Here is a 17,272-nt window from a genome sequence, read left to right as displayed (position 1 = left end):
TGCGAATATTATTTGTTTACCTAATATCAAGAATGCGGCTGCTGCTTACATGCAGGTAACTTACGTTTAAAAATCTTATATTATGTGATTGCTATTCTTCCAGACAGGTGCTCAGCGCTATTAATCGTACTTGTTTGCAACTTTGTGCTCGCTTGGGCTGGTTATGTAAGAGAGGTTAGAGAATTTAAGTTAGGTAATGCAGATAGGAAAGACTCCAGTCCTTTCCTTTGTCCTGTCAGGCTGTCCTGTCACTAAGATAGTGGTAGTAGTTAGAATTATTTGGTAATTTAGAGGCCTGCGTGACGCGTCCTCTCACATGACTTCAGTCCTAGTAGTTCGTATAGTGAGTTAATACTAGCAACGTCCATCTATGCATTTAAGAAGAATAAATGCAGACTTAGTAATTGTCCCTTAAAAGGGTGTTGGAGTTGAGACTGAGAGATGATTGTGGATGAGATCGGAACTTAGGAACTTAGCCTATTTCTTTTTTTGTCAAAATTGTTTTTATTAGCATCAAAAAACGACAAACGGGACATACCATGACAATTGCATTACAACTGAGTAGACCAGCAAGCGAAGATGTAGGAAAGAAAAGAGTACCGACCCTAAGCCATACCTTAGCCTATTTCTGACTTAGAAATAGGCGGGCTGGGTATGTTTAGGACTCAGGAATCGGAATGGAACTGGGGAATAATAAAGCTAGGATGGTCCGCGACTGCGATACTAGCCTACTACTAGTCGATCTGATTTAGGATAGGTCAATGTTATTGCAATTGCCGTTTCCTGTCTAAAAAACGTTTTAGACTGATTATTTAATATTTATTTAACACAAATCATTTTTTGTCTCTTAATTATGTCTTACATGATCAGCTTCCAGGGGCAAGAAGAAGAAGACTGGGTCTGCTGAGGCAGGTGCGGGAGCTGGAGGAGCCTCCCAGGGACAGCAGGAAGCGGCCTCAGGCGCAGATGGCTCTGCTGACCCCAGTAAGTCCTCCTGGTGTTATATTAATATTTCCCTAACTTTTACCTCTCTATCCTAATTTAAATTTTTCTCAAATCCTCTTCCATCTAATTGTTTCAAAATTCTTTTTGCTCCATTCCTTTTATTTTAACATCAAATCAAACTGCCTCTGACTCTGTCTGTAGCTTTCTTTCTTCTGGTTTTCCACTCAGCTTTCGCTCTCCCCTTATATATTTTGTGTATTGCCTAGTAGTGGTACTGTAAGACTCTGAGAACTCATTGGTCCTAGGCTACTGCTAGTACTAGAAGTAGTAAGGACTCCCTACTACTACTAGTTCTAGTAACACTAATCCGCTGTGCAGATTGCATGCCCAAGTAAGGTATTCTACACAGGTTTGTTGAGATGAGAAGGCTTTCGTTTACTGTCTCATGCTCAATCAGTAAACCGTGGTCACTCACATTGGATATCCCAAAGTGGTGTATTTTACTTTTTCTAATCCAGGCCTAGTACTTTTTTTATTAGCAGTAGTTGATGGTGAATACTGAACAACTGATTACCGTGCACCATGGCTGGAAGGAAGTATGAGGAGGAGTACGACACTATTATTTTCCAACTAAGAGAGACCTCATGTCCGCCCAGTTGGCCACTCTTTCTTCTTTCCAAAAAATGAGATGCACCAATAGCTCTAGCCACTGAGTCCAGTCCTTTGTGTTGTCCTCTTCTTTGGAGGCTTTTCAAAAATTGCCACCAACAAAATGCCTAACCGGATATCTTGTTATTTTTGATAGGACATACTGTCTACTCTACCGTATCCGAATTGTAGATAGTGATGTATTATTAATTATGTATTTTTAATCTTGCTAATGAAAAAAATAAATTGGGGAGGTGTATATGGCATCTAAAAAATGTGAAATGTTTTCTCCAGGCATACCGACTACAAGTGCCGGGGCCATCGGCGAGGGCCATGCCACTCCGGAGGGAGCGGATGCCGCAGCTGCAGGGGGTAAGCCAGCAGCAGTGGCAGGCGGTGGTAAGTCATATCCCTTACTTATTGAGAATTTTGAATACAGTTACACTCGCTGCAAGGGTGTACACTCAGTACACTGTACCTCTGCTGAGACTAAACAGTTGAAGAAGACACCCTTTACTGAACATTAGCATTAGCGGGGATGTGGAACTTATGGCCTATATTCTATTCTATCTTCAAATCAGCAGAGAAAGTTTTTATGATGAAGACTAAGAGTCACACGACATGATATATATGACTGGCAGAGAAGGATCCGTGAGTGAAGGAAGGAGCCCTGGGATGCATATAGGTGGCTGATAGGATGGGTGAAAGGTAAAAGAAAGCAGAATTTATACCTGCATTGGTGGGTGAAACAAATCATCCGGGGGGTTTGAGGGTTCAAACTCAAAGGCAAGCAAGGACACATAGGTGGCGGTTAAATGACAAATGTATGTTGTCAGTGAAAGGTTTATGTGATAGCCATGTTTGGCTGGATGGATGCCTGGATTGCATCATAGTTGGTGAAGAGTCAGACTGGATGAAAATTAAACCATGCCAGAGTACCAAAGCACCAAAGCCATGGGTGAAGAATAAAATAATGCTAGAAGCAATGCAATGGTAAATAAGCCCTGGGAAGAATAATCAAGGACTGTTTTTTTCAAGGTTTTTTTAATTCGAAGGTTTGAGGTTGTATTTCAGAATGGAATACTCCCTTGACTCACAATAGTTTGCAAACACAACATATATATTGTGCATGACTATGTATTAGGTACCCTACCCACCCATCATCAATCGCCTCCCTCCGACTCCGAGGCCCACTTCTGCTCCAGTCCCTACCCATGGACTGTGTCAGCCATAGGTGGCCTATCGGCTGCATGGTTAACTACTTACAAATCAGTATGTCATCATCATCATCATCATCACGTGAGTGACGTGACGTCGTGCCATATATCATCATTCATATTAAGCATATATTATTTGCCTTATTGTAGTAGTCAGGGTGAAAGTGAAATTGAGCATTTGTCATTGATTTAACAGAGAATGGCCATAATGTAAAAATAGATAATTGTGTAGTACAGCTGCTCCACCTGCAGAGTGCAGCCAGTAGTAAAGTAACATGAGTCTGCAACACGAGTATGTCTGTCTAGGGCACAGGCTGACTGAGCTGGCATGCCTACAAGACAAGATTAATTGTGCTAAACAAGAGAGAGAAGTAGAATACTTGCAGGAAGAACAGGAACTTTCGGCCCGCATGCTCCTCCGGATGGCGCGCCTACAGGCCAGGCTGGAGGAGGTCCTGGAGCGCACTAGCCAGCACGCCCGCCACTAGACGTCTTCTTTACCCTTGCCTCTTTTTTTCTTTTTTTGGGTGGGTGGGATGTCAGGAGTTGGGGAAACTTTAGGTGTTGTTCTTGGACATTTATTTTGGACTTCTTGGAGTGGACATTCATGGACATTTAATTTACTGGACATTGGTTGGGGTTAGGGAGAGGGGTGGGTCAGGTGTTGTAGGTTTCTTCTAGGGTAATAAATTATAGTTTTACAATACATATGATGTAAATGTTTTCTGGGGGGGTTACTCTTTTATTTTGCCTTGTATGTTTTTGAAATCTGCCAATAGTGTAACACACCAACAGACAGATGTGGTATGGCACCCTCACTTTTCCTACTACTGTGAGTCTCTCCTCCTAGTCTATGCATTCTGCAACTAAAACCCCTATGTAGTTTGTACTCAGAAGGATGTGGATGTGTGAATGGGTGATGGTAGTGGTAGTAGACAGTTGCATTTGCAAAAAAAGAAAATGAGAAAGTCAGTCACCTGAGGGAGACAAGGGAACAAGTTGTAGAAGTATAGTACACAAGATGAAGACTGGCAAACAAGAAACCATGATGATGATAAGCAATGCTAAAGTAAAGAATGTTGCAGGGATAGCTAGTACAAGTTACAAACTGAAGTTGACTCGACCTATGAAGTGGACAAGCGTGAGCTTTGGTGCAATTAATAATTGTGATAGATTATGTCCCCCCGGTAAAAAAAATTGAATAGCGAATACTGAGAATGGGTTATCTAATCTAAATGTTGGTAGTGTGGGCGATATATACTTAGAGCAGAAGAAGATCCTCGCCCTGCCTTGAGTTAGTGTTGCTGTCACCACATCAGCCCCAGTGTGATCAAATATTGGTGTAAATCTATCATTTAGTCACACCTCAATATAAATCACACAGCCCGGGGGAAGAGGATTAGGGTTTGATGAATGGTTGGGAAGGGGTATTTGAGGGAACGTTTTGACAAAGACAAACACTACACATGGACAACACACAATCTTGGCAGACGATCATCATAAATCTGTTAGGGGAGAAAAAGGAAATCTATGCATCATGATGTCTTGATGATGTTGAGTAGTACTAGACTAGTAGTAGTACAGGGCAGCATTATATTATTATTATGCAATTGCCATGCTTGACTGCCCCCAGGGAGACCAAAGTTACATACATTTCATGTTTGTTGTGCCGGGCTTACCTTTAAAGCTGGTAAAGAAAATTTTAAAATATCTATAGGAGTCAAATATAAGCAAACGTGATAAACAACAACACACACAGTTATAAAGATTGAAGAGAAAAAATTAATCAAATGAAAAGATGAATGATGCTATAACTATTTTATGGTCAAATTGGCAGTTGCATCTTAGCAGTAGCAATTTATTTTATTGAGAAACTGACATGAGTCACTTTTTTGTGGGCAGATTAAATACTAGTAGACTGGACATCATGCACAACAACCATACAAACACCAATCACAGCGTCCAATGCAGGTCATCATTTACCTGTTCTTAGGGGCAGTCCCTCGGCTCGGAAAGGAGGATAGCTATAGTCAGGTTTTTTGGAGGGACTCGACGAAGCAGGCACACATTTCACATTTCTTGTACTATTCTCCATCCAATATCTGGCTTGAGGGAAATGGATTTAGTGCGAGTCAGGACTGGAGCAGGACTCGGGGGAGGGGACTTACCTCTTCAGTGACTGCACACAGTTGCAACTCCAATCCGGCAATAAAAGAGTAAGACGGTAGTGATGGATTTTTTGTGATTCAAACCAGAAAGGCAGTAACACACACAAATAATAAAAGTATAATATTCCTTAGCTGTATCTTTTTGGGGGGCTTTTTTTGAGGCGTCAAAGCAAGAAAGAAAGTAACACGTCCATAGCCTAGTTGTTGTCAGGGAAGTAGAGCTCATCCTCAAACTCTGGTGGTTCACACAGAAGTAGGTCATCTAACACACTACTTCCATCATGACCTAAGTCGCCGTCATCATCTTCCTGCTGTGCTACCTCGGGTATTGTGTAATCCGGTGGTATAATGTGCTGATTCATTTTGATCATGGTTAACCCGTCCACGTTTTAGGGCGAGAGACTGGTCCTTCTCACTGTCAGAACGGCACCAGCAGCACTGAAAACATGCTCAGAAGAGACACTTGCGACAGGGCAAGCCAGATAGTTTATCACCAGCTTGCTGAGCACTGGCCATTGGTACCATTTCCCATACCAATACAGCAATGGGTTTTGATCAATGGAGACCTCTGTTGAGTCATCCATATGGGCCTGGACCATCCACTCAAAGCTCAGGGGTGCTCTGCTTTGCTCGGCCTCTTTTACCTTATCTTCAGCACTGGACCTCACAAGCTCTTGCTGTAGAAACCATTCCTGTGCCAATTTTGGTGCGGCTAATGCTCCTGTTCTTGTTGTTGTTGATGTTGTTCTTGGTGTTGTTGGTGGTTTGGGCTGCTGTGAGCCAACCGCACTGCCTTAGTAGCGGGCCTCTAATTTCCAGCCGTTCTTTTTGTAAGGGACTGGCTTCCGCAGCTATCCAAGCTTTATAGTTGGCAGCATCACCTTTTGAAAAATGAATCAATGTGTTCAGTACTGGTTTGTACAAATGTAATGGTTGGTTGACACAATGCCTCTTTGCACCCTTGTATTTTCAGATATGCGAAGGGTTAAACTCTCCACCAACTCATATGCTTTTTTTTTAACTCCACACCTGCGTACATTGAAGACAACCCCTTCAGCTTTTTCTGTAGCATGAACAACAATGGGATAACTTGGCCCATATTACAGTCCTCCTTGCTGACTTCACGTGTGAAGAGCTCGAAAGGAAGTAGCATCTCTGTCAGGCATTTAACTTGGCCCCATTGGTCCATCTCAATGAATATGCCTTTCACAGTAGATCTTTGCATTACATTTTCATCGATTGGTCTGTACTGCTCAAACAGACGTTCAAGCATGTAATAAGTTGAGTTCCAACGAGTTGGCACCTCCTGGATGAGTGCTTTAAGTGCCATTCTATGCTCACGTTGAATGGTCCTCAGCTGCTTCCGGGCTTTCAAAGAATGGCTGAAATGTGTGCAGATTTTTCTGCAAGTGATCAGTAAGTTGCTGACTCAGTGTTCTTTTTTCAGAAAGTCTTGAACAATGATGTTAATGCAGTGCACCTAACACAGAAGCCTGAAATAGCCACCATCAGTCATGGCCTTAACTATATTACTGCCACTGTCCGTGGCAACAAAACCAATGTTAAGCCCTCTTGGGTGCAGCCATTCAAAGACCTTGCTGTCAAAGTCTTCCAAAATGTTTGCAGCAATATGAGATTTCTCCATGTTATGTTATGTTATGGGAACTTATATAGCGCAGCGATTACCCGGAGATGACCTGGCGCTGTAGGAGTGGCGAACATGGCTACAGCTGCATGTTTCCGAGTGGCATTAAAAATCTCAGCAGTGTCAACACCTGCTGCAGATATCTTTTCTCTAACTCCCACAAAAGAGATCCAGTGTGGAGTGATGCACATGTAATCAGTGGCTTGGCAACTGGTCCACATGTCTGTTGTCCAGTCGATAGTGCGAACAGCACTCTGCTGCAAAGCTTGTCCAAACAATTCAAGCACATCGTGAGGTAGTGCTGGAACTGCAACTCTGGTGAAATAAGACTGTCTGGTAACCTTCCATTTTGGGCAGATGGCTGTCACAAATTCAAGAAAACCCACCCCTTCCACAAAAGAAAAAGGGAGGAGATCCAGCGCTAACATTTTAGCCAGCTTCGCGTTGTACAAACGTGCCATTGGTTGATTACGTTTGTACTGCCCCTCCAACATAAACATGCTGATAATGGTAGCCTGGATTTTTTTCTTTTCTGATGCCACTGATGCAGGTGACATCATCTTGACGCCAGTTGCTGTTAGACTCAACACACGTTTTTTTGTTGCGGTACTCTCTTGCCTGGGACCCGTTGGTGTCTCAGCCTGATTCTTAGTCTTGTGCCACTGCGATGTTGCTGATGAGGTTGTGGGTGGTACCACTGCACTGCTGGGGACTGGGCTACTTTGTGTACCAGAGAAAATGTCTCCCTCTTGTTCACCTTCCACTGCGATTGGATCTTCTACTTCTTCATCCCCACCAACAACAATGGGTGCAGTTTTTTGGCCACTAAGGTGCACCTCCCACTGGATCAAGTGGTGTTTTTTCAGATGAGTTGTTTAGCCTCCAGTACCATAGTTTGTACCAAGCTTACCCCAACTAACACCTTGTCCACAAATGGAGCATATAGCAATGTTCACCTCCTTCCTGCTAACCGAAAAGAAGTCCCAAACTGGGGAGGTCAAATTTATGGCACTGCTTGTGCCACTTGCAAAGCCGGATGAACTGGTAGGTGGGCGTGAAGTTTGACTTTCTCCAGTACCACTACCTACTTCTACTGAGGTGGTTGTGGTTGATGTAGGGGGCTGCCGGCAAAATATGGCAGCTGGAGGTAGTGTTGGTGGTATCATCTGTGTTGGTGGTATGCATGCCACATTCCTCACAGCAATTTGGGATGGGGTCATCAAAATCCTCCTCTTCTACATCTACCTCCATAACTCTAAGGCTTTCTGGAACCTTCCTTTTCCCTAGCCTTTTCTCGTGGGCGTGGCATGTCTCCAACTCAGATGGAGGCGGGATCCAAGTGGTGCTAGATCATCAGCAGGTGGGCTTGGAGAAGAAGTTGATGGACTAACCCTTCTTTTCCTTGCTGGGGATCTGGAAGACAATGTATCTTCTGAAAGAGTGGCTTGCTCTTCTTCTACCCGTGCAGGAAGCTCGATCTCCTGAACTGCCCCTACTTTGCGAGGGACAACTACTATTGGGGCGGTTGCGGCTGTTTTGTTGCCCACTTATCTCAGTTCCCTGCATTGATCGGGTACTACTTTGCAATAACGATAAGTCAATTTCAACATCACTGCTCATTGGCGTTGTCATGATTAGACTGGCTCCCCAGACACCGCTGCTGCAGGCACAATTTTTGTTACCCATACCGGCCTTGGTAAGTGGCAGTGCCTTGTTCTCACTGGCAACTTTCTTGGTACTGGAGGACCTGGTACCTTTCTTTGGGGCCATCTTTCTGGAAGATGTCAGCAGCATGCAGTGGCACAAGTTGAATAGATGTCTGTGGTCACACGTCAAGTGCTGTCACGTGAGCAGCAGGACTTCTGTCTGGCAGTACAATGGGTGATGACGTCTCCTCCTCTTTTGTGCACCTAAACGCAAAGAAGCAAGAAGAACATCAGTGAAACGTGGTATTCATTGTTGTGGTTCAATTACTACTAGTACAAACAAACAAATATAATATTACTTAGTGTGTGGTCACACTTGTTAGTGTTATTAATATTATTACATTTATTACCTCAGTTATTAAAAAAACAACAAGACAGTGTGGCCATTTATGAGACTTTGACAAAAACAAGGGCTTCCTTGCCTTGGTTGGTGTACTAGTGTACAGTATACTAAGGAAGGATAGGAAAGAAGAAGAACAACAACAAAAATACAATTGTAATGGACCCGGTTTGGCATTGTGCATCATGTGAGATTCAGCATTCAGGGAGCTGCAGCTGACAATGGATAGAAGCAATAAGCCAAGAGGAACAAAGGAAATACATGCAGGCCTAATGCAGAAGCACACTGGCTGCCTTCCCAAAATGGCCGCCAGCCACATGGTCAGTCACTCACAACAACAACAAGCAGGAGGCCTGGAAAACAATGAACTCAAGCAGGCCTATATGGACACAGACTTTAAAAGATGGCCTCTGGCCACACAGGGAGGCTCAGCCAAGGCAAATGCTGGACCACACTCACACACTGGCCAGAAAAAGGAGGCATGCAAAACACACAGCTTAATAAAACAATGCCGAAAATGAAATACCACAGGGTTAAAAAAAGTTTGCACATTACAACAACACATCCAACAATGGCATTTATTTAACACACATAAAAAACGTGAAATACCAACAAAAAAACATTTTGCATTTCAATCCAATGCATACATGCCCTAAATGATGTTTAAATTCAACAGACACCACATAAACAGTTGTTTCATGCACCCATGTCAAGAATTCCTGTCATGCGAGGGGAGGAAAACGGTAACCAGCGAAAACGGACTACATCTCCCAGGATGCTTAGCGGTTGAGAGGTTATGTAAACAGGAGAACTGTTACATAACTCAAGGAAAACACGCCCTTATGTAAACAGGAGAGCTGTTACATAACTCAAGGAAAACACGCCCTTATGTAAACAGGAGAGCTGTTACATAACTCAAGGAAAACACGCCCTATAAAAGGAGGAACCGGGAGGTACAACGCTGTCGGATATTGTGTTTACACCGACGTACCTGCTTCGTGAAGAGCAGTGTTCCGGAGTGGTGCTCCAGTAAGGCAAGAACGGAGGTAGGTCGAGTCGTTACTCCCTGGGCCGTGTCTTGCCCCATCGTCACCTGTGAAGGACCCGGAAGCTCTACCGGTCAACCATTGAGCTTCGCTTTTTGACTCAGCAGAGTCAAAGCGCAGTGGCGCTTTTGCTGGTTGGAGTCGTAACTCCCAGCCCGACCAGAGATACAGGGACTGCCAGCTGTAACGCACACCAGGAGGTGTTTGCCGCGTTACAGACTCGGAAGTCCACAGGATCGATCGAGCGGCTGCTCTCGGTTCAGTCTTCTTGCTTTTGAGTGGGGTATCGGTGACGCATCACCAGGAGGTGACTCCGCGTCCCGGTGCAGTCTGAGGAAGAGGTTGAGCGGCTGCTCCCTTCAGGTAGAGACCCCGGCTGGGTGTTTCCCTGACTCCTCGATTCTCCCCAACACTCTTCGTGCCCCTCACAGCCTACCGATTGGCATTGTCGGCCATTTCATTTCTGCCCTCTGTTGGCATACGCCGGGATCGGCGTATATGCAGAGGACGGTTAGGACCATCCGTGCTGTGGGCTGGTAACGTACTTAGCCTGGAGGATTCCAGTGACTATAACTTTTGTTTATTCTTTGTATTTAGTTTTGCCTTCATTAAAATAACTAACCCTTCACAAGTGGTTGCGTCCTCATTATCGTGTCTGTTAAACGATCCTGAGACGTTCAGGGCGTTACAACCCAGAAGGAGCTCTGGTCTTACTGGCTGAAAGGCCTATTGGCAGACTACTGAGCTAATGAAGTAAATAAATATTGCAAATTGATTTCAAAAGTTGGTGAGAGTGTAGTGAACTTTGCAAAATGTTTCCTTTATAAAAGAAGGAAAATTACCTACAAAGAAACAACTAGGCCCCTACTGAAACTACAGGGCACCCACCACAATATTTATTTTTTTAAACTATGAAAAGTACAAAAAATGTAGGTGCAATGCCCCAATCAATCAAACAAACAACACCAATTTTCCAACTTACTTGTGAAATCTCAAATTCAAAAGTCCTCAAATCCAATTATATAGGATGCAGCACACACAAAGAGGGATCTTTCCAGCTCCAAATATAAATGAAAAGTGAACAGGAAATGGACAAAGCACTGGGAGAACCCTGCTGGACTGGAATTTATAAGTTTGAGACACTGCTGCACGTCCTTCCTCTTAAAAAAAACGTTTTAAAAAAAGGACTCCTTGCACAAAAAAGTATAGCCAAATGTCAATCTGAGGAGTTTTCTTAATCCAAATCATCATTTCAAGAAGGTTTTGATGCTGCTCGAAAGAGATTCTTCTCCAGACTGCATGTTCGGGCTCGTGATCTTCATAAAACGTCCGCCGGACGTCTGATGGCACGCACGAATGACGCATTCTCGATCGCACACTCTCGCGGGACTGTGCAGCCGGCTACCAAGTCTCGTGGCACTCGCGAATGGATGGGAAATCTCGTTGGCGATCGCAGGCATCCCGGTAAATCACTCCCACGTGCGCAAACACACATTTTGAGCACGCAAACACAAAAATAACTCTGCTCCGGTGCGGAGCGTGGGGTTTTCGGTAACTCTGCTTCGCCAAAAATCCGCAAACTCCGCAAGCGGAGCCGAGTTTTATGCCCAGGGTTAATTTTATCCCTTCACACACAATTTCACCACACACCCTGTCCACATCTACACCTCGAGGCCACACATCCGCACCTCACCTAACGGCTTGCAAATAAGATCTCCTACAAAGAGACACTCATAGGATGCCTGTCAGGCATTGCAGCGCCGGCCTGAAGAGGAGCGAGCCCTATGATAAAGCATGACACCAAACTGGGTGTGTGAGGGCCCCACTTTTTTAAATTGGGAGACATCATGTCTCCACCTTAGGATAAGGGTGCTGACTGACCCAGCCTCCACCTCCTTCACCCATAGGAACTGCATACCTCTTCCTCTAAACCATGGGTACTCACAAACTTTCTCTCTGGGGCCACATTTACAATGTGGTTTGTGGCCGAGGGCCGCACCGGTGTGGGCGGGGTCAGAGGGGGAGGGGCAGGGCTAAAGGAAAACAGAATTGTGACCATGAGGTTGAACACAGGTCCCTGCAGCAGACGCCTTCGTCCACTGAGCCACCAGACCTGGCATACACATATATCTCTCTCCCTCCCTCTCTCTCTCTCTCTCTCTCTCTCTCTCTCTCTCTCTCTCTCTCTCTCTCTCTCTCTCTCTCCCTCTCCCCCTCCCTCCCCTCTCCCTCCCCCTCCCCCTACCCTACTCCCTCTCTCCCCCTCCCTCTCTCCCCCTCCCTCTCCCTCCCTCTCCCTCTCTCCCCCTCCCTCTCCCTCTCTCCCCCTCTCTCTCCCTCTCTCCCCCTCCGTCCCCCTCCCTCCCCTCCCTCTCTCTCTCCCCCTGTCTCTCTCCCCCTGTCTCTCTCTCCCTGTCTCTCTCCCTGTCTCCCTCCCTCCATCGCCCTCCCTCCGCCTGTCTCCCTCTGTCTCCCTGCTCCCTCTCTGTCTCCCTCCCTCTGTCACCCTCCTCTCTCTGTCTCCCTCTCTGTCTCCCTCTGTCTCCCTCCCTCTGTCTCCCTCCCTCTCTCTCCCTCCCTGTCTCTCTCCCTCCCTCCCTCTGTCTCCCTCCCTCTCCCTTCCTCCTTCTCCCTCCCTGTCTCCGTCTCCCTCCCTGTCTCCGTCTCCCTCCCTCTGTCTCCCTCCCTGTCTCTCTCCCTCCCTCTGTCTCCCTCCCTCTCCCTCTGTCTCTCTCCCTCTGTCTCCCTCCCTGTCTCCCTCCCTCTCCCTCTGTCTCTCTCCCTCTGTCTCCCTCTCCCTCAGTCTCCCTCCCTGTCTCCCTCCGTCTGCCTCCGTCTCCCTCCCTCCCTGTCTCCCTCCGTCTCCCTCCCTCCCCGTCTCCCTCCCTCCCTCTCTCTCCCTCAGTCTCCCTCCCTCCCTCTGTCTCCCTCCCTCCGTCTCTCTCTCTCTCTCTCCCTCCCTCTATCTCTCCCTGTCTCTCTGTCTCTCTCCCTCCCTCTGTCTCCCACTCCCTCTGTCTCTCTCCCTCTGTCTCTCTCCCTCTGTCTCTCTCCCTCCGTCTCCCTCTCCCTCCCTCCCTCCCTCTGTCACCCTCCGTCTCCCTCCCTGTCTCCCTCCCTCTCCCTCTGTCTCTCTCCCTCTCCCTCTCCCTCCCTCTGTCTCTCTCCCTCCGTCTCCCTCCATCTCCCTCTGTCTCCCTTCAGCCATCTCCCTCCCTCCGTCTCCCTCCCTCTGTCTCCCTTCCTCTATCTCTCCCTGTCTCTCTCCCTGTCTCTTTCCCTCCCTCTGTCTCCCTCCCGCTCCCTGTCTTTCTCCCTCCCTCTGTCTCCCTCCCTCTGTCTCTCTCCCTCTCCCTCCCTTCTTTCCCTCCCTCTCCCTCCCTCCCTCCCTCCGTCTCCTTCCCTCCGCCTCCCTCTCTGCCTCCCTCTCTGCCTCCCTCTCTCTGTCTCTCTGTCTCCCTTCCTCTCCCTACCTCTGCCTCCCTCCCCATCCCTCCCTCTGTCTCCCCCAGACTGTGCCTCTCTGTCTCCCTCTCCCTCCCTCCGTCACCCTCTGTTATCTCACCCAGAGACAGCTTCCCAGCGCGCATACACAGCACTGAGACAGCTTCCCAGCGCGCACACACAGCCGTACCGAGTACTTCACAGGTCTTTAAAAGACCATTTACATGTTAATAAAGCTTTATTGTATTTTACCTCTTAGGCCCCTGCATCTCCTCTTTGACAATCACTGGAATCCCCAGGCCCCCACAGAGCAGAGTCTCAGAGTCCGGGCTGCTGCAGGTAGGATGTGTGCAAGGTCCGCGGGCCGCCAAGGAAGGGTTGCCGGGCCGCTGGCGGCCCGTGGGCCGTACTATGAGTAACCGTGCTCTAAACCATTTTCTATATATAGCCTTTTGTTTCCTACCGTAATCAGGTGAGACACTTCTGCTGACTACGAGGGGTCCCCGCATGCTGAAGCTTTCGCATTGCAGCTGACTGACATCTCCCGGAGGGGTGTCCACTTCATGACCAAGATGGGGTCATACACTCTTAATCACCAAGTTAAGGGGTTAGATCATCCAGAAGGGGGTTTTCTTGGCAGGTCATACATTCACACCCTAGACACGTAGGCTAGGGTTAGCATTGTAGGGGTACTCTCTATTGTTATAATCTTTTACATGTATGAATACATAACCCGTCTCAACAAGATGGAGAAACTCTTTCTTTTATGCGCTGTGTTATCATTCATTATCACTTTTATCTGCTTCTGTGTATTAATCATCGCAGCCCATTTTTTCTATATAAGAATCACTATGGTTGAATAAATATTGAAAACGCCCCTTTGTGTATTCTTTGTATATTTTTCTGAGCAAAATAAATCATGAGTGACTGAGTGAAAGTTTAAAGTCTGTCACTACAGTTACTGACTGAACAGAGTTGTCATGTTCAGCGGTTGCCAAAACTGTTTGCTCCCCGTTCAGGTTTAGGGGGGCTAACGGTGGCATTGCAAGCTAGCTGGTCCAAAGGGACAACATATCTTATGGTGGTGCATGGAATCAGTCTGGCGCCATCCTAAGTTTATGTCGTCCGCAAACGTGCAGCTCCTACCGATTAGTGGAAACTGCTCAACAATATACCATGGAGATCCTGAAATAATTGACAGCACTAAAACACTAACAACTAGAGAACAGATTTTGTATTGGATCAGCTTCCATTATCCATATTGGACAAAGATGGCGATTTTGCCACGGTTCCTATAATTTTCACAAATATTCCATTAATACGAGCCCAGAGTATATATAAGACTCTTACATGAATATTAGTAGAACAGGCATGAAGAGTGAATAGCCAGAGTCCCTCAGAAACGTCGGCTCACTGTGACAGAGGAGTAGGCTCACTGTGACAGAGGAGTCGGCTCATTGTGACAGAGGAGTCGGCTCACTGTGAAAGAGGAGTCGGCTCACTGTGACAGAGGAGTCAGCTCACTGTAACAAAGGAGTAGGCTCACTGTGACAGAGGAGTAGGCTCACTGTGACAGAGGAGTCGGCTCACTGTGACAGAGGAGTCGGCTCACTGTGACAGAGGAGTCGGCTCTCTGTCTGAGGAGTAGGCTTCCTAGTTTATTATTGTCACTACTTGTGAGTATAACTACAGTAGGTAGCAAGATGGGGCGCCAGCATAGAAAAAGAGCAGACTCACCAGCTGCATGTAATAGTGAGACAAAAACCTTTAACAGAACAACAAAATGAGTTCCGACAATATACACAACTAATAAACACAGAAAGACTTTGCTGGAAACGCTCCTTGACATAAACCAAACTGAAGGAAGGATGTTTCCCGTAATTACATTTGTGGCGCTACTGTACATTTAGAGAGATTGTAAAAGTGGTTAAAACCACAGCATGGAAAGAGTCAGGAAATTGTGGCATAGCACACTTACTCCATAGAGGTACCTTGTAAATGTCTGTAGCAGCCTATGAGATATCGGTTGCTTAGCTTCTGTCACTTGGGTCTCACGGGGGAATGTGAACTGCTGCAACCAAAAGCACAAGAAACTACTTATTATACCCAGGAACTGGTGAAAGGCCAACCCCGGTGCTGAGGATGGTGATGACATCACTAGACACGCTTAGAGGAGGATTGGCCCAGACACAAGAGGGACCTAAGAGGAGAGGACTGGAGGACAGTTAGGTCATTGCCCCTACCCCCGTTGTATCTAGAAATGCCCAAGAGGAGATGAAGCCGCATATTAAACTGTACACACTGGACACCACACACACTGCATGAGGATGCACTCTGAGGGGCCCAATGAATGTCCAAGATGCAAATTAATGGAAACTGACTTCTTCCACATGCTATGGTCCTTCCGCTCTATAGGACACCAATACCAAGTGATGACAGATGAGGTAACTAACACAACTAATATCTAAACACCTGAGGTATGAAGATACAAAAAAGAGAAACATAAATGTGTCGATGTATTGCTCTTTCTGGCTAAAAGGTAAGTGGCCATATATGGGATGCCCCTAGATACCCCAAACCCACACAAGGACGAAGGAACTTCAGAATGAGCAGCAGACGAGAGTAGCACACTAAGCAAGGGAGAGATGACACAAACCTCACCACAAAGGGGACTTATCAAGGATAATAGACACCCAAAATACGCGAGCAAGGTGTCTCTACCCAGCCGACCACATTGTTGACACAGGTTTTAAAAACACAAAGCAAGAAATAGCTATTAATTTGGCCAGAGAACGAACAAATTATAAAAGAAGAAATGGGAAAATGAAGCGTCTGAAATATGAGGAAAAAAACTTGAGTAGAAAGTTGACCCCGCCTGTCACAACACTAACAAGCATTTGCAATGCAATAGGTCTCGCATTTACGCGAGTTTGAGCCTTTGGCATTGTAAATGACAATGCCTTTTATTTATATTTTGGTTTATAAAACATAAATAAAAGCCATTGTCATTTACAATGCCAATAGCTTAAACTCGCGTAAATGCGAGACCTATTGCATTGCAAATGCTTGTTAACAAATGAGTTTTATCTGACATTCTTTTAGTTTTATATAAAACGAAGAAATGCAACTTCCATGCTCGCATTTGCTGCATGCAGTGAAAGATTAGTGTAAATTTATGACTGGAAAACGGCAGATAGGCAAACACACACACCAATCATTCAGGAATCACATCAGCGGCACCATTATATTACCACAGCCCTTTTGTAGCACTCATATATTTTCATAGGAATTAAATATATTTGTAGAATCCCAATAAATCACAGCTAGTGCGATTGTGATCTATGGGAAAGAAATGCCGGCTTTAAACCTTGGACTCGTGTCCCTGATGAGAGGTAGCTGCGCGGCGATGGAAGGAAATTTAATTTTATGAGTAAGGTGGGCTGAGAGCCCCCGACTACCCACAGCTGCGAGCATTAACCCTCTGTCTGCATGGTACTCACCCACTCCCCAACCTGCTGACAAGCAAAACGAAACCTAAGAGCAATTGCTTAATGTGTAACCCACACTTTTATAAATATAAAAAAGCGGGTGCCGTGCTCCAACAAAGCATGGCGCCCGTGCATTAAAATAGTTATGTGCAGGCATTTAAAAAGCAAATACAGGAACGCGGGTGCCATGATCAAAAATAAAGCGTGTTGCCCGTGTTTTAAATATGAAAGCGGGTGCAAATTATGCTTATATACAACACATAGAGTGCCAACAAAGCTGACGACTATGGAACTGGCGAGCAAGGTCGGTTTAACATTATGATCCTGGGCAAATCACTTATTCTCTTCTTTAAAGAAGAAAAACAACGAATGTAAACTTGTGTAATGTAACTGGTGCTCATGTAAAGCACTGATACTTTCGGGTCGGCTTGAATTAGCGCTATTAAAAAAATGCCAAAAAAGGAAAAATAGTACCTCAATCCCAGATCGAGAGGTGGGGTGACTGTAGAAACATAAGACATAAAAGCGCAGAGACACGGCAAAAGTGAAAGCAGGGGTGCGCGCTGCATTTGAAGTAGTTAAAGTGATCAGAGACGCGATCAAGGGAGAAGAAAGGAAACTGATT

This window comes from Triturus cristatus, chromosome 2_2 (assembly GCF_964204655.1).
Source record: "Triturus cristatus chromosome 2_2, aTriCri1.1, whole genome shotgun sequence".
Taxonomy (NCBI): Eukaryota; Metazoa; Chordata; class Amphibia; order Caudata; family Salamandridae; genus Triturus; species Triturus cristatus.
This window is presented reverse-complemented; position numbering follows the sequence as displayed.